The 17,894-nt window shown below is 44.4% G+C and overlaps 1 protein-coding gene across 4 annotated transcripts in view; it reads left to right on the top strand.

Moving 5' to 3' along the window:
* PTK2 (protein tyrosine kinase 2) overlaps positions 1–17,894 on the top strand; it is a 208,559-nt gene that overhangs the window by 12,505 nt on the left and 178,160 nt on the right. For all 4 annotated transcript variants that reach the window (XM_065054520.1, XM_065054515.1, XM_065054521.1 and 1 more), the window contains exon 2: positions 2,152–2,210. The gene's annotated coding sequence lies outside the window, so the exon portion shown is untranslated. The remainder of the gene's footprint in view (positions 1–2,151; positions 2,211–17,894) is intronic.

The raw sequence follows: 17,894 nt of genomic DNA, 5'->3' as shown, positions 1-17,894 counted from the left end.
GGAGTGCGGTCTGGACGATCGGGTGGTGAGGTGACTGTGAACTGGCTGAAGGGAAGAAGCCAGAGAGTCGTGGTCAATGGGGCAGAGTCCAGCTGAGGCCTGTATCTAGTGCAGTGCCTCAGGGGGCAGTGCTGGGGCCTGTACTGTTCAATATATTCATCAATGATTTGGACGAGGGAATAGAGTGACTGTCAGCAAGTTTGCTGGTGACACCAAGCTGGGAGGAGTGGCTGACACGCCAGAGGCTGTGCTGCCATCAGAGACCTGGACAGGCTGGAGAGCTGGGCGGGGAAAAATTGAATGAAATATAACAAGGGCAAGTGTAGAGTCTTGTATCTGGGCAGAACAACCCCAGGTTCCAGTATAAGTTGGGGAATGACCTATTAGAGAGCAGTGTAGGGGAAAGGGACCTGCGGGTCCTGGGGACAGCAGGATGACCATGAGCCAGCACTGGGCCCTTGTGGCCAGGAAGGCCAATGGCACCTGGGGTGGGTTAGAAGGGGGTGGTCAGTAGGTCAGAGAGGTTCTGCTGCCCCTCTACTCTGCCCTGGGGAGACCACACCTGGAATATTGTGTCCAGTTGTGGCCCCTCAGTTCCAGCAGGACAGGGAACTGCTGGAGAGAGTCCAGCGCAGGGCAACAAAGATGCTGAAGGGAGTGGAGCATCTCCCGTGTGAGGAAAGGCTGAGGGAGCTGGGGCTCTGGAGCTGGACAAGAGGAGACTGAGGGGTGACCTCATTCATGGTTACAGATATATAAAGGGTGAGTGTCAGGAGGATGGAGCCAGGCTCTTCTCGGTGACAACCAATGATAGGACAAGGGGTAATGGGATCAAGCTGGAACACAAGAGGTTCCACTTAAATTTGAGAAGAAACTTGTTCCTGGTGAGGGTGGCAGAGCCTGGCCCAGGCTGCCCAGGGAGGTTGTGGAGTCTCCTTCTGTGCAGACATTCCAACCCGCCTGGACACCTTCCTGTGTAACCTCATCTGGGTGTTCCTGCTCCATGGGGGGATTGCACTGGATGAGCTTTCCAGGTCCCTTCCAATTACTAAAAAAAACAAAAGAAAGAAAGAAAGAAAGAAACGAAGTGAACCTGGCAACAGCTGTTGGTGGAAGGGAGATGAAATAATCTGATTTTTTGGATCATTTCTGACTCTGTTACTCTTGTAATGACCAGAAGAGACTCCCCTTTTCCTGTGCTCTGGAGTTGCTGTCCTGTCCAACATCACATCACATCACAGTAGCATGCGTTTGTACATTGGATTTTACACACGTGGGTGGTTCTATTGGAAATCAGTGGGATAACTTAGCATGCTTGTGTTTGCATTATTGATGCCTAAGCAATTAAGAGAATATTTTTCCAGTGTTTGTGTTTGGTGCATTGTTGATGTTGCGTTTAAGTCCCATGGTATTACACACACGATTATTTTAACAAATGCTTTGCTGGTGCTATTGACGCAACTTCCCATAGCGGTAAAAGGTCGGTACTTGGAAATGAAAAGTAGCTTTTGCCTTATAGGAAAACATCTTTATTTTAATCAATAACTGCGCTGGCTTCTCAGTCTGAGAAACAGCCTCATGGTGATTTCCCTTCTCAGAAAGGACTTTGTCAGGATGTCGTTCCCATTGTGTTAATCATTGGTGTGTTCACAAAATATCCCAAATCGTGACTAATTCCCTAAAAATACTCAGAGCAGACATGATTCTGGGGAAAGCTGCTCAGTCTAATGTAGATAGCGGGACAACCGGCTGGTTTAACAGATCCTGTATTCACTTTATAATCAGTATTTTGAGGCAGTGCCACCATAAACCAGTTCACGTTCTCAGCGATATTTTTCCCAATGGTATGACAATGTGTTTTGGGTGAGTGTCTGTGGTTCGTTTTTCTGACTTTCTTGTATAAATTGGAGTATTTTCTTTATTTCTTTAGTTTATTATAGCTTAGATGTACAGTTAAAAATCTCCGCACAGTTCATTTTTCCCCATTCTAAGGTCTTCCAGCTAAATAACATGCGCTTGTAAAGCAGGCCGTGTACTGCGGCTCCTTCGGGCAGTTATATTATCATCATATTAAGAATATCAGTGATTTGTGTTTAAGTTGGTTGGGTATTTGACTCCAGAAAATATCCTCATCAGTTCTGTTTCTTACAGGTTTCATGTTTCATCCCGTGTTGAGCACAAGCTGCTGAGAGCTGGAAAATCTCCTTAAGGTGAGTGGAACAGCTGCTGATTTCACTTCTGCACAAGGATTTATTCTGGGTAAAACATTTCAAAGTTGTTGCTGTTCTTTCCTTGTAATTCTTGTTGAAAATCCAGATTTTTAAAAGGTGAATGTTAAAACGGAATTCCCTGGTTTATCTTTTTGGCAGCAAGTGATTTATTGTGTGGGGGAGGAATTTGGAAGGTGTTTTCTCGCCAATCAAAACCACTTAGCCGGGGATGGTCTGACCGAACTGACGTGCTGGCTTTGGAGCAAAATATATATATGTGAAAATGTTTTTCACATTCTGCTTTTTTGTAGTACAGAATATTCCATTTTGAGCAAAATCTTCACTATAGGGACATCTGGCCTCATCTGAAATAGTTTTGCTATAAGCAGGAATATAGAGAGAATTAACCACAATACTATTTGTATTATAGGAACCTATTTCTGCTCTTTTGTTGTTTTTGAGTCCTTGTGCTCTCCCTCCTCTCCCAGGGTCAGTGGTTGTACTTGCAAACTTCACTCTTATTCCTCAGTATACTTGGTATTTCTGCCTTGTGCTTTTATTGGTGTTGACATATGTAGATGCTTGGAATATCACATGTTTCTGTGTGGCTAGAACAACTTGGATCCATTATTATTATTATTATTATTATTTATTATTACTATTTTTTGTCTTGACGTGATCTACCTTGACTTGAGTAAGGCATTTGACACATTCTCCCACAGCATCCTCGCTGCTAAACTGAGGGAGTGCGGTCTGGACGATCGGGTGGTGAGGTGACTGTGAACTGGCTGAAGGGAAGAAGCCAGAGAGTCGTGTTCAATGGGGCAGAGTCCAGTTGAGGCCTGTATCTAGTGCAGTGCCTCAGGGGGCAGTGCTGGGGCCTGTACTGTTCAATGTATTCATCAATGATTTGGACGAGGGAATAGAGTGACTGTCAGCAAGTTTGCTGGTGACACCAAGCTGGGAGGAGTGGCTGACACGCCAGAGGCTGTGCTGCCATCAGAGACCTGGACAGGCTGGAGAGCTGGGCGGGGAAAAAATTAATGAAATAGAACAAGGGCAAGTGTAGAGTCTTGTATATGGGCAGAACAACCCCAGGTTCCAGTGTAAGTTGGGGAATGAGCTGTTGGAGAGCAGTGTAGGGGAAAGGGACCTGGGGGTCCTGGGGCCAGCAGGATGAGCATGAGCCAGCACTGGGCCCTTGTGGCCAGGAAGCCAATGGTACCTGGGGTGGATGAGAAGGGGGTGGTCAGTAGGTCAGAGAGGTTCTCCTGCCCCTCTACTCTGCCCTGGGGAGACCACACCTGGAATATTGTGTCCAGTTGTGGCCCCTCAGTTCCAGCAGGACAGGGAACTGCTGGAGAGAGTCCAGCGCAGGGCAACAAAGATGCTGAAGGGAGTGGAGCATCTCCCGTGTGAGGAAAGGCTGAGGGAGCTGGGGCTCTGGAGCTGGACAAGAGGAGACTGAGGGGTGACCTCATTCATGGTTACAGATATATAAAGGGGGAGTGTCAGGAGGATGGAGCCAGGCTCTTCTCGGTGACAACCAATGATAGGACAAGGGGTAATGGGTTCAAACTGGAACACAGGAGGTTCCACTTAAATTTGAGAAGAAACTTGTTCCTGGTGAGGGTGGCAGAGCCTGGCCCAGGCTGCCCAGGGAGGTTGTGGAGTCTCCTTCTGTGCAGACATTCCAACCCGCCTGGACACCTTCCTGTGTAACCTCATCTGGGTGTTCCTGCTCCATGGGGGGATTGCACTGGATGAGCTTTCTAGGTCCCTTCCAACCCCTGGCACTCTGGGATTCTGTGCCTCTGCTCTGTATTTTCACCTTCATGAAACACCAGTGGGTCATGTAGCACATCCTGACTATTTCAATTTTCTGGGGTAAATGTCTTTATTTTGCAGTAGCTTTTTCACTTCTTCCTTCATGAACAGTCTGGATGTTACTCAGCTTCTCTTAAACTTCAATTTTTACGTTTATGGTGACTAATTGCTTCTCGTTTCTAATTTCTCCCTTCCCTTTTCTGCTATGGATGATGTTTGTATTATGCAATTAGTATTTTCCATGTAATTCCATTTACTTTCACTCTTTGAGGAACAAGTTGAGTCATTTAAAAAGTAGTTTTGTCGCCTGAAGTGAAAACAAATGAAGTACTTTATTTGGAACGAAAAGCACTAGTATTATATTTTTATTAATTAAGACTAATCTAGTAAACCAGTTTATTACTTATAAAAGCCTCCAAATCAGACCTGCGTCTCCACGTATTTTACGCTTCCTTTCATTTGGTTTGACCCTTGCAAAGGAGCAGCGATGGCTCTCGTGATTTTGCAGGCAAAAAAGCACATCTGTATGTTTTATGAAGCATTTGTTCCTCGGAGCAGACGGCTTGTCCAAGGTTGTGGTGAGTCATATCCTGGTCAAACCATGACAACAAAGTATTTATGAGTTTCTTAGGTAAATATCTTGTGGTACCTTCCCAGATAAGCAACCCTGTGAATAACAAGGCCATGGAATATAATGGAGAATAATAAGAAGAAACAGAGGAAGATCTTAAATGTAAATTGCAAGTACTTGTGACTTGGCTGGTTTACATTGTATGTGTATATTTGGGAGGAGGAAAAAATTAGTGCTACTTACTCTTTGCATTTTTCACACCAATTTCAAATACTGGAATGCCAGTTTCAACACAAGATCGTAGTGAATCTCTCGCTTACCCAGCTGCTTTATAAACTGTTATTGTAAGTCGTGTATTCATGTTGCAAAAATTCAAGCTCCCATGTGTATCACAATAGTCTTTTCATCCCAATACTTTGTTTTGTGGAACCACGACCTTGTTTCGGACCAAAAATACATTAATACGTGTGTATTCATTGCAGTTGTCAAACCCTTTTCTTACAGGATGGGTTTTCCCTGTTAAGTTTGCCATGGTTAGTGATTTGTAGTGTATTACAAGGAGTGATTTTAGGATGAAAGGTTTCAGTTGTAGGTGATTGTGGAAAACTAAATGACTCCGTTAACATCATCCAGAAACGCTGAATGTGTAGATGGCACTGAACTACTTCAGCTCATCATGTATTTTTAGTTCCTAGTTATTTACTGATTATTTATTAGTGGGTGAGGAAGACGTGTGTCAATAGGAACAGATTATGAGCAACAGTTGCGTTTAGCTTTATAATTCTGACATTTCAGGCCGCTGAATCGGTGCAGGGGTTCTGTGCGTAGAAGTAGATGTCATTGTACAGGTATTTATTGTCTGTTTTCAAAGAATTTAATTGATGGCAGGTGGTGCCAGCACTTCCACCTACCAACAGCTTCCAAAACATCTTCTCCTGGTTGTATCCCTATTGCAAGTGCCATCGGATGTGCTCCGACTTGGTGGTTTTATTTCGGTTGGAATTAAACTAGTATTTGATGAGCGACCCTGTTGTATCCAGTATAGTTTAAAAACAGCATGGCAGATCGAGAAATTAATGTATCTTTTTCTCTCCTGCAGGAAGAAACGCTTTTCTAATGAAATCCTAAAGGTCCGTGTTTTCTGTAGATTTGGGATGCGTTGCGTGGAATCTTGTTTTAATACATTCATCTTCCCTTCCAATCCCTGACATTCTGTGATTTCAATTTGCACTTAAAACTGTAAAGAATAACCACTCCGTTCTCAAGCGTCAAGATAATTAACGCATATTGCATCTCACCAATAACACCTGTGAGCTTTGAGCTCCTCCTGGCTTCTGAAAGCGGAGTTTAATAAAACCTCAGCCGCTCTGAATTATCTCGGAATACGTTACCAAGGTAGAATGAAGTAAGAGTTTTACTCATCCCTTTAGTCTGTATACCAAACAAATTGGTTTTCTTCATCCCAGCCCTGCAAACACACATTAAATCTGTGCAACCATGTCAATATGTTGAAATCAGTAGTTCTTATATCTGAAGTCAAGCATGTCTATCCATGGGGGGGGTTTTAGCCATTATGGTGATGGGTTCTTAATTATAGTCATAATGAAGGTGGGTGCGACCTGTTTTATTAGTCTAAAAAGCAAAACTAATTCTATTTCGCTTTAGCTATTCTGTTCCATCCCGCTAGCGTACTTAGCGCTTCTTTAAAAGTAAACTTACTGCTTTTGGGAAACACAGGGTTATATTTGCAGTAAATTTGGCTGTTTGTATAGGGGGACGTGGGGCTCCGTTGGCTATAGGGGGACGTGGGGCTCCGTTGGCTATAGGGGGACGTGGGGCTCCGTTGGCTATAGGGGGACGTGGGGCCCCGTTGGCTATAGGGAGACTTTGCTCGCTGGTGACGTATGATAGTCCTTTGATCCTGTATTTTGGTCAATGAGTTAATATCTGTTATTTGCTGCAAGAAATCTACAAGAGTTAAAAATTTCTAACAGCAGCAAATTATTCTGAATCCTTCCCCAAGACCATTTTGTAGAAAATAATCAGTGCTAATGTGCATCTCGTTGCATGTTTTAATCTTTCAGTATGTCCAAATTTCAGTGGATCGATTCCGTGTCAACCTTCAAAACTGTGTTATATTCTTGCTTGTGAAAAGAAAACTTGAAGAGAATTTTATAAGAGCGTCAAGAAGAGCAAAACTCAAACCAGACTGTAATCTTTTCAAGTTCAGTTTTTGCCTGTGAACTGAATTAAGCATGTGAGGCTTTCTGTTTTATCCTTTGTGATCCTGTTATTGGTGTCGCATCTTGTAGTTGTAGACCAGGTTGAACGTACTCATAAAAGAAGGGAGTAGTGAATACAAACGTACTGATGAGTCATAAAATATCCTGGAGAAAATCATGTCCAGCCCGACGAGCAGCAAGTGACAACGGGGGGGTTGCCGAGGTTGGTTTGTGGGCGCTGGAATAAGGAACTATCTGGGTTGTTATTTTTGGCAGAGCTTCCTCGGAAGAGCCGCGGTCTTGGGTATGTTTTAATTCACAGGGCCTGCGATGGGGAAATTCCACTCCTGAGGAAATTCAGGGCTTGTAAATATTGTGCCGTGCTCAAAACATGCCCTGATGTTCTATCTTAACCATTCGCAGCGTTGCGTACGTGGAAAAGGTGGCTTGTCTTCCTTATGTTTGGCACCTTTGTTCACAAGTCCCAATGTAATAATAGTTTTCTCATTTGTTTTCCGCTTCTCTCAGTCATCTCAATGGTGGTTGTTCACTTGAGATTCACAAAACCCCCCCGATATTCTATGATATGATCGTCTTGCTAGAAATCTCATTTTGTATACGTGTGGTTGGTTATTCCTATGTAATGTAAAGCTAGAAAATAACGCAGTGCAGTGTTAGAAGCCCCCAATGTGACATTTTTCCTTCTCATGTATTTATAAGCCACGTTACCAGTTACATTTGAACAACCACTCTAAACCTTCCAAGCTGACTCCCCTTTATGTCTAGATGCTTGCAGATAATTTGATTGGCTTATTCTCTTATTTCTTTGGCGCCTTGACATCTTCCTTAGGCATCCTAATTCTTTACATGCCCAATTATCTTGAAATTATTAATAAATGCTTTAAATACGTTTTCTGAGCTTGTAGTTGAGCGCAACACGTTAGCGTTCTTGTGTTTGGCACGCTGTCTCTGTTTAAAATGTTCTACCTCGACAACAGAGTTTTTGGTAAGTGGATTTGCGGACCACAAGCATTGACTATTGAATTTTGGAAATAACGCTGTATTTTCCTGTAACGCTGTATTTGGAGGGAATAGCGGTTTATTTTTGATTATATTGCCTACTGTCCACACATAGACTGTCAGAAGTTACATGATTTCTTTTGCTTGTTTCTTATTGGTACCTATGGATCAGGACTTTGTATTTTTCCATGGCAAGAAGTCAAGAAGATGACTTGAATTCCCTGTGCAAATGCGGCTTGGACAGTGTTTCCTTATTCAGGAAGATGAAGAGCACGTGAGAAGATAAGAGTTTACAACCGCACCCATAAATGAATGAATTAAATGGGATATAATGCTCTGTACCAAGAGGAGCCTTGATTGCCGAGCAGAAATTATTAATAGCTGTTCCAGGTGCCACTAAAATCTGCCCTTTAACGACACGTGTATTGTAACACAGTCCGCTCGAGCTGTATTGTGCGGTCTTTGAATTGCTAACCAAGGCTCCCATTAAAACCCCAAAGGTCATTTCTTATTTTAGTAAAACAGTATTTGGGATGCAGAAAGGAAAAGGGCACTTAAAGTCACGGTTGTCAACGGGACTCCAGGTTTGGCATCCGCCGTGTGTCTGTGTGGGTTGGGAGCGGGTGGTTGTGTCATTTCCCTCGCTCGGGATCCGTCTCCCGGGTTGAACTTTGAGGACAATAAAACCTCAGTAGAACAGCAGCAGGTGTCGATGTCCAAAGGAATTGAGGCAGCTGTGATTGTGAGTTCTTCATTTCAGGGTATTCCTTTCTTGTAAATAACTTCTGCAGTAACAGCGTCCAAAAGGAACGGTTGGTATTTTCTTATAGTCAATGTATTTTAACTTTCTCCTGTTTCTGGAAGTCTTGTAGTGTTGTTTTAGTAGTTGTAATATTCACAGAATCACAGAATCGACTGGGTTGGAAAAGACCTCAGAGATCATCCAGTCCAACCCTTGGTCCAACTCCAGTCCATTGACTAGATCATGGCACTAAGTGCCATGTCCAATCTCAGCTTAAAAACCTCCAGGGCCGGTGAGTCCAGCACCTCCCTGGGCAGCCATTCCAATGCCTGACCACTCTCTCTGCAAAGAATTGCTTTCTAATCTCCAGCCTACATTTCCCCTGGCAGAGTTTAAGCCCATGCCCCCTTGTCCTATTGCTGACTGCCTGGGAGAAGAGACCAATCCCCACCTGGCTAGAACTGCCCTTCAGGTAGTTCTAGAGAGTGCTGAGCTCACCTCTAAGCCTCCTCTTCTCCAGACTAAACAAGCCCAGCTCCCTCAGCCTCTCCCCATAGGGCTTGTGTTCAAGTCCCTTCCCCAGTCTTGTTGCTCTTCTCTGGACCTGCTCCAGCACTTCAATCTCTTTCCTGAGCTGAGGGGCCCAGAACTGAACACAATGCTCCAGGTGTGGCCTCCCCAATGCAGAGTACAGGGGAAGGATCACTGCCCTTGTCCTGCTGACCACGCTAGTTTGGATACAGGACAGGACACCATTGGCCTTCTTGGCCACCTGGGCACACTGTTGGCTCATGTTGAGCTTCCTGTCCATTAGTCCCCCCAGGTCCCTTTTTACGTGAAAGGGCATCACAGTTTTGCATCACAGTTATTTTAAGCAGAAAATTGAGGTTATACTCCACTGCATTTAATGCAAACTCTTACAAATCACCTTACATATAAATTGTAGTCGGACTCTTATTACACTGAGTAATTCAGCTTAGAAGCCTCTACTTAGTATTTTCTTGCTTTTTAAAACAAGCGAACAGGCTGTTAACTTCCACCTCCTTTTGCATGGTGTTAGTATGGATTAATCCTTCTTTGATACCTCAAATTCCTGAGCGTGTGATATATTCGTGTCCTTGTGCTTCTGGTTCTGTGTTAAATCCTAAACAAATGTGACCCTGAATTGAGGTGGTTGGTAAACAGCGACCTCTAACTCTTGTTTTTTTGGGTGGCTTTTGTTTGTTTGTTTCATTTAGAGACCCAGTTTCTCAGAACACCTTGTATGGATGAAGAATGGAACATGTGGTGACATCTGGGCCATTTCTTCAAGGAAATCCAGAGTTCAAGTGATACTAATACAACAAATAAATATTTTTTAAATATTAGTTTAATATTTTTATACCAAGCATTTAGCTTTGGAGACATAACCTTTAAGTATTACCTGAAATGCACAAATACACAGTTAATTATGCTTGTAGCATCTAATGCTTTCCTCCTGAAAATTCTGCATCCCCTGATTCTTAGTGGGTAAAATGCGGGAAAGGTGGGGAGGGAAGGTTGTGATCATCTTATTTTTCAGTACAAAACCATATAATCCCTTCGTTTTTATTCCTCACCTGATATATCTTCAGTTTTTTAAGAGCGATGAGTGGGAACCTGTGAGCGTTGGAGCAGTTCGTATGAAGGGCCAAAGCTCAGCCTCGAGTTGAGAATTTTTGCTCTCATAGAAGTTATTGTTAATTGTAGAAACTGAAAAAAAAAACATTTGTTATGGGGATGATAGATGTATTATTTTTCTCAGCTCTCTTAAGTGGCAGCAATGCAAAAATTGCTGCAAATCGGTCCGTTTCGGGTAATATTGGTTTCTGTGTTCGCAGCATCAATATTTCTGTAAAACTGTTACAGAATCCCAGAATGTCAGGGGTTGGAAGGGCCCTGGAAAGCTCATCCAGTGCAATCCCCCCATGGAGCAGGAACACCCAGATGAGGTTACACAGGAAGGTGTCCAGGCGGGTTGGAATGTCTGCACAGAAGGAGACTCCACAACCCCCCTGGGCAGCCTGGGCCAGGCTCTGCCACCCTCACCAGGAACAAGTTTCTTCTCAAGTTTAAGTGGAACCTCTTGTGTTCCAGTTTGAACCCATTGCCCCTTGTCCTATCATTGGTTGTCACTGAGAAGAGCCTGGCTCCATCCTCCTGACACTCACCCTTTATATATCTGTAACCATGAATGAGGTCACCCCTCAGTCTCCTCTTGTCCAGCTCCAGAGCCCCAGCTCCCTCAGCCTTTCCTCACACAGGAGATGCTCCACTCCCTTCAGCATCTTTGTTGCCCTGCGCTGGACTCTCTCCAGCAGTTCCCTGTCCTGCTGGAACTGAGGGGCCACAACTGGACACAATATTCCAGGTGTGGTCTCCCCAGGGCAGAGCAGAGGGGCAGGAGAACCTCTCTGACCTACTGACCACCCCCTTCTCATCCACCCCAGGTACCATTGGCCTTCCTGGCCACAAGGGCCCAGTGCTGGCTCATGGTCACCCTGCTGTCCCCAGGACCCCCAGGTCCCTTTCCCCTACGCTGCTCTCCAACAGGTCATTCCCCAACTTACACTGGAACCTGTTCTGATGACTGATTTGGGTCTGTTCAGAAAATCCTGATAACTTTGAGTTTTCTTATTTTTACTGTTCTCTCCTACTATTTAAATTGCCAAAAAGGTATTTTGGAGCGAGGACGTGTCTTAATTTATCAGTGACATCTCTAATTTCTGAAGAAATTTGTTGCTGTTTGTAGCTGAAATGGGATGGTTATTCCCATATATTCTGTGAATAGCTTGATAAATTTTAAAAAACACATTGAAATATTTATTGTGTGTAATTGCTGAGGCTGTTGGTAGCGCGCACTGGCATTTATTTCGCTTTGTGGTTTACAATATATACACTTTGTACATAACTTCTGTTACGTTTTCACCTCCGACACTGACTGCAGATTAAATATTGATTTGCGCATTGCTGGTTTTTAAGCTTCAAGGCACTTTTGAATTGTTGTTAATTGATCTCCAGCTCCAGAGTTGAACACCCGGTGGTGGTTTGGGTAGCAAGGCATCTGAATTACAAATTACTGTGTGTTTTACATACACGGTTCAGACATTTAACTGATTTTGTGGACTGGAGACTCACTAGTTTTGCTGTGCAAAATGCTTGTAAATATGCAAGGAAAATAAGCACAGTACAAAAGAAGAAATAAACTACTGTCAACAAGTTTGCTCATCTGAAAGTCAGGTTGCTTGTAAAATATGTAGAAATTCCAAACTCTGATCCTTCACACTCGTGGCTACTTAAAAGCATTTGGATGCGTCGTCTTTCTTAATCAATATTATGATTCATTGGTTATTTGTTTGAATAACATATGGAACTTTAAGGGGTGTTGGGGGGACGTCAACCAGGTCTCTAGTCATGATCATAATGTGAAATTTAAAAGCCCTGCAGGAACTTTGTTGGACACAGAGAAGCTGTTGGGTCCAGCGGTTGACAAGAGCTACTGACAACCTGGAAGCCTTGTCCGTGGTGATGGGTTGATAAAAGGTGCTGTAATGCAGTGAGGTGATCTGAACTCTTCAGGAGGTTGAGTGGGGGCTCCTTGATGTTGATTGTTTGTTCATCTCTGAGATGGTATTGGAAACAGGCCGTGGCAGGAGAGGGACAGCAGGTGTAGTTGGTTGACTCTGTCAGTTCTGTGGTTCTCTCTCTCTCTTCCCTTTTCCTCTTCTCTTTCTTTCTTCCCCCCCCCTTTTCCTCTTCTCTCTCTCTTCCCCCCTTTTCCTCTTCTCTCTCTCTTCCCCCCTTTTCCTCTTCTTGCTGCCCCCCTTTTTCCTCTTCTCTCTCTCTTCCCCCCCCTTTTCCTCTTCTCTCTCTCTCTTCCCCCCCCTTTTCCTCTTCTCTCTCTCTCTTCCCCCCTCCTTCTCCTCTTCTCTCTCTCTTCCCCCCTTTTCCTCTTCTTTCTGCCCCCCCTTTTCCTCTTCTCTCTCTCTTCCTCCCGCTTTTCCTCTTCTCTCTCTCTTCCCCCCTCCTTTTCCTCTTCTCTCTCTCTTCCCCCCTCCTTTTCCTCTTCTGTCTCTCTTCCCCCCTTTTCCTCTTCTTTCTGCCCCCCCTTTTCCTCTTCTCTCTCTTCCCCCCCCCCTTTTCCTCTTCTCTCTCTCTTCCCCCCCCCTTTCCCCTTCCCTCTCCCTTCCCCCCCCTTTTCCCCTTCCCTCTCCCTTCCCCCCCCTTTTCCCCTTCCCTCTCCCTTCCCCCCCCTTTTCCCCTTCCCTCTCCCTTCCCCCCCCTTTTCCCCTTCCCTCTCCCTTCCCCCCCCTTTTCCCCTTCCCCCCCCCTTCCCCCCCCCCTTCCCCAGGTTTCCTTCTGGCCTGGTGATTTTTGTCACCGATCTGTGTTTCGGGGATCAGGAGAAAGGCTATAAATGGAGTTAGTGAAACCACGTTCATGTGGCCGCAGCGTTGACATCCCCGTCACTGAGCCTGCAGAGAATTCCCTTGTACTTGGCGCCTCCCTGGTTCGCTCCGAGCTTTGTGTCCATTAGTAAGAACTCACACGTTCCTTCTCATGCGGATCTGCCGCAGACAAATCCCGAGCAGGAATTATTTCAGCTCCAATTCTGTGCCGTGTGGCGAGCGTATGCAGCCCAGGATTCCTCTACACTGTCACAAATGCTTAATTCACAGAACAACAAAATAAATATTAACCCTACCGATATGACACCGCAATAAATACACACTCGAGTTCTTTAATTTAATCTATTTCCGCACATCAGCAGGTTTGTGCATTCAGAAGGTCCCAAAATACCGGCGTCTTTGTGGACCAACTCGATGATTTTGTACCAGAATTACCTGAGCGTAATCACTGGTTATTTAAATAGGTTTTTAATTTGAACCTTAAGCTGTGTTCTTTCTCATTTATCAGCTTGAACCCAAATGTTTTTTAGGATGCAATACCTGATATGTGATGATATGAAAACTAGATCACAGTAGTATTGCATTTTATACACGAACAAAGCAAGTTCAAGTCCGATGTATTTGGACAAGTGTAGATGCCATATGATCCCTTTGTGTGCATGGAAAAAAAGCTGTTACTGCAATATTTGGCTTTGTACTTTCTTAATGTCAGCAGAAATATTACATTTTAGACTTTTTAAAGTGGTAGATGCATTTTGTATTGACTTCTTCTTTAACTTAGGAAGTCGTGTCTAGATAGAAAACTATGGTAGTGTTAAAATCCATTTAAAATACACCCATGACACTCGGTAGCACTTAAATACTTATCAGGTAAGTTGAAGTTACTGAGGGACGCGGTGATTTTTAGCCGAATAAGAAACGCTACTGTTGGGATCCTTTTCCTGCCATCCTTACAATTGGTTTGTTAATTATTTGTGAGGAAAATGGGTTTGACAGCCCTGATGGCAGCGTTAATGTCACCGTGGCCTTGGCTAATTTCAATGGAGGTTTGCAAAATTTTGGGATAGGTTTGGAATCTCCTTGTTATCTCATTGTGACCTGGACCTCGCTCTGTTCCGATGTGTGTTTATTCAACCTGGTTTCATCCAGGGGGTGTAAATTACAGAATCGACTGGGTTGGAAAAGACCTCAGAGATCATCCAGTCCAACCCTTGGTCCAACTCCAGTCCACTGACTAGATCATGGCACTAAGTGCCATGTCCAGTCTCAGTTTAAAAACCTCCAGGGCCGGTGAGTCCAGCACCTCCCTGGGCAGCCATTCCAGTGCCTGACCACTCTCTCTGCAAAGAATTGCTTTATTAGCAATGATCCCCATATCAGACTGCCTAACATGTTCTTTGTGTTGGCACTTCTTTTTGCAAAAATGCGAAAGAATAATGATGATGATGATAAGTCCAGCTCTAAGAATGGATCTACACCATTTCTTTAAGAGAGAAGAAGAATAAATAAATGATCTGTATTTCTCTCCTGGGTTTCAAACAATCTGGTCCCCCCGGTGCAGTCCAGGAAAACACCTGAGCAGATACCCGAGAAAACTCAGCCAGTCTACATTTCCCCTGGCAGAGTTGAAGCCCATGGCCCCTTGTCCTATTGCTGACTGCCTGGGAGAAGAGACCAATCCCCACCTGGCTAGAACTGCCCTTCAGGTAGTTCTAGAGAGTGCTGAGCTCACCTCTAAGCCTCCTCTTCTCCAGACTAAACAAGCCCAGCTCCCTCAGCCTCTCCCCATAGGTCTCGTGTTCAAGTCCCTTCCCCAGTCTTGTTGCTCTTCTCTGGACCCGCTCCAGCACTTCAATCTCTTTCCTGACCTGAGGGGCCCAGAACTGAACACAATACTCCAGGTGTGGCCTCCCCAATGCAGAGCACAGGGGAAGGATCACTGCCCTTGTCCTGCTGACCACGCTAGTTTGGATACAGGACAGGACACCATTGGCCTTCTTGGCCACCTGAGCACACTGTTGGCTCATGTTGAGCTTCCTGTCCATTAGTCCCCCCACATCCCTTTCTGCCTGAAAAGTGTATATAAAGTGTATATAAAATAAATCACGAGCTCATAGAACTATAGAATGAGTTGCCTTTGCCATCCTTGTTCTTCCTCCGCAGTGTCTGCGGAGTTTGTTGCTATTGTAAGAAATAATAATTTATGAGATTTTTACTCCAAAAATCCCAGTGTAGGAGGCACAACTTGGTTTAGCTGCTGGGGAGGTAATTGCAGTGTTAATTAAAAACCCCACAGCTCTTGGAAACAGTATTGAGGCTACAGACTGTAGGGTTTATAGCGTATCTAATGTTTATCTGCCACCTTAGATGTAATGAATCTTAAATCTTTCCACAAGTATTTCTGGTGGTCTTAATCCCTTTCGTGCCAGAGGCAGGGAGAAAGAATACATTCAATTTTGTCAAATTAGGTTTTTACTGAGCATTAAATTGATTAAACAGAGCGGCGGGTAAAGGCGAAAATACTATCCGAAATAGCAACTGGGGGTTGATAGAATCTTAATGATGCCGAGCTGTGGATTTTCAGCAGGTTCTTGATTCTTTCCCGCTGGAAAACTGGATAAAAGGGGACAGAGACAGAGAAGAAATTAGGGAAAAGGTATTTTTCCGTCTGTTTGTGGTGGTGCCGCTGCTGTGGAGGTGGGAGGAGGGAGGATGGAACCAACCCAACGCAAATACTGTGATGAAACATAGCAAGAAAACTTAATTATATCAGTTTAGGTGAATGCGTGATACACAGGTCTATAATGATTCTTTTGCCCATTCCTGATCTGTTGTCTTTATTGCCCCTAAATTCCTATTTAAGACCCTAAGATAGCCTCTTTTTGGCTTATAACTAATGACGTGTTTAATGATAGAAGTAATGTTTCTTCTGATCTCCTTCCTAATTCTCATCGCCCTCTGTGTGCACTGTTCTTGGTCAAATAACTGACTCTATCTGGCTGGTTCTTGAAACAACGTACCTTTGCGACTTAGGTTTTCTTAAAATAATAATACTAATGAAATAAACACACCAGAATTACACTTTGCAGCATGTTACACTTCCAAACAATAGAGAAGTGGGAAGCCCTGTGATCTGTGTCCCTATTAAGATGTGCGAGACTTGCTGAACCAACAAGGTTCTATTAAAATATTCATCCCTGTGCCTGTGCTGGTAAATTTGTTGGAAGTTTGTCTGGCACGCTGAGCATGTTGACCTTATTTTTCTATTATTTCTTACATTAAAACCCCAAACTCATGTTTCACCAGAGAACTGGTTTCAGACTCTGTAGCTCTGGCCCCAAATCCTTGTGGAAATGCCCATTTGTATAAAGGGATTTTCCACTTTGCTTTGAGAACCAGCTCTAACTGCAGCAAATTTTTTCACCATTCATAGACTAAGTAAACACCTGTATTCTTGATAAAAGTAGATGTTATCTTGTTTATTGGTGTGGCTTTCTTTATAGAACAAAACTGCAGCTGCTGTCAAGCTCATTTTTTGGCTACCTTGCATTAATCCCATTGACATCATGTGTTTGGGTATTTTTTTAGGCACTGAACAGTCTTTTCACGCATGCAAGTGTTAACTATTAAGACCTTTTTTAGTTAAGTACAATGTATGTGCAGAGATTAAAACCTTGTGTTAAAACTTGGGACAAAGTGCTTTGTGTTGTACTTTACTGGAAAGCCTTCCCTTACATTTTTACCTTCCTCTGTGCTGGTTGCACTGATTATATTCAGCCTTTTTTCACTCATCCTGAATGTTCTGTAGAGGCTCTGTAGGGCTCTGCAGAGGGATCTGGACAGACTGGAAAAATGGGCTGATTCCAATGGGATGAAGTTCAATAAGGCCAAGTGCCGGGTGCTGCACTTTGGCCACAACAACCCCCTGCAGCGCTCCAGGCTGGGCACAGAGTGGCTGGAGAGCAGTCAGGCAGAAAGGGACCTGGGGGGACTAATTGACAGGAAGCTCAACATGAGCCACCAGTGTGCCCAGGTGGCCAAGAAGGCCAATGGTGTCCTGTCCTGTATCAAAAACAGCGTGGTCAGCAGGACAAGGGCAGTGATCCTTCCCCTGTACTCTGCATTGGGGAGGCCACACCTGGAGTATTGTGTTCAGTTCTGGGCCCCTCAGATCAGGAAAGACATTGAAGTTCTGGAGCGGGTCCAGAGAAGAGCAACAAGACTGGGGAAGGGACTTGAACACAAGCCCTATGGGGAGAGGCTGAGGGAGCTGGGCTTGTTTAGTCTGGAGAAGAGGAGGCTTAGAGGTGAGCTCAGCACTCTCTAGAACTACCTGAAGGGCAGTTCTAGCCAGGTGGGGATTGGTCTCTTCTCCCAGGCGGTCAGCAATAGGACAAGGGGCCATGGGCTTCAACTCTGCCAGGGGAAATGTAGGCTGGCTGAGTTTTCTCGGGTATCTGCTCAGGTGTTTTCCTGGACTGCACCGGGGGGACCAGATTGTTTGAAACCCAGGAGAGAAATACAGATCATTTATTTATTCTTCTTCTCTCTTAAAGAAATGGTGTAGATCCATTCTTAGAGCTGGACTTATCATCATCATCATCATTATTCTTTCACATTTTTGCAAAAAGAAGTGCCGACACAAAGAACATGTTAGGCAGTCTGATATGGGGATCATTGCTAATAAAGCAATTCTTTGCAGAGAGAGTGGTCAGGCATTGGAATGGCTGCCCAGGGAGGTGCTGGACTCACCGGCCCTGGAAGTTTTTAAGCTGAGATTGGCCATGGCACTTAGTGCCATGATCTAGTCAATGGACTGGAGTTGGACCAAGGGTTGGACTGGATGGTCTCTGAGGTCTTTTCCAACCCAGTCGA

The sequence above is a fragment of the Columba livia genome, chromosome 2, assembly GCF_036013475.1.
Source record: "Columba livia isolate bColLiv1 breed racing homer chromosome 2, bColLiv1.pat.W.v2, whole genome shotgun sequence".
Lineage (NCBI taxonomy): Eukaryota > Metazoa > Chordata > Aves > Columbiformes > Columbidae > Columba > Columba livia.
The sequence above is the reverse complement of the archived record's forward strand: the minus strand, read 5'-3'. Positions and strand labels throughout refer to the sequence as shown.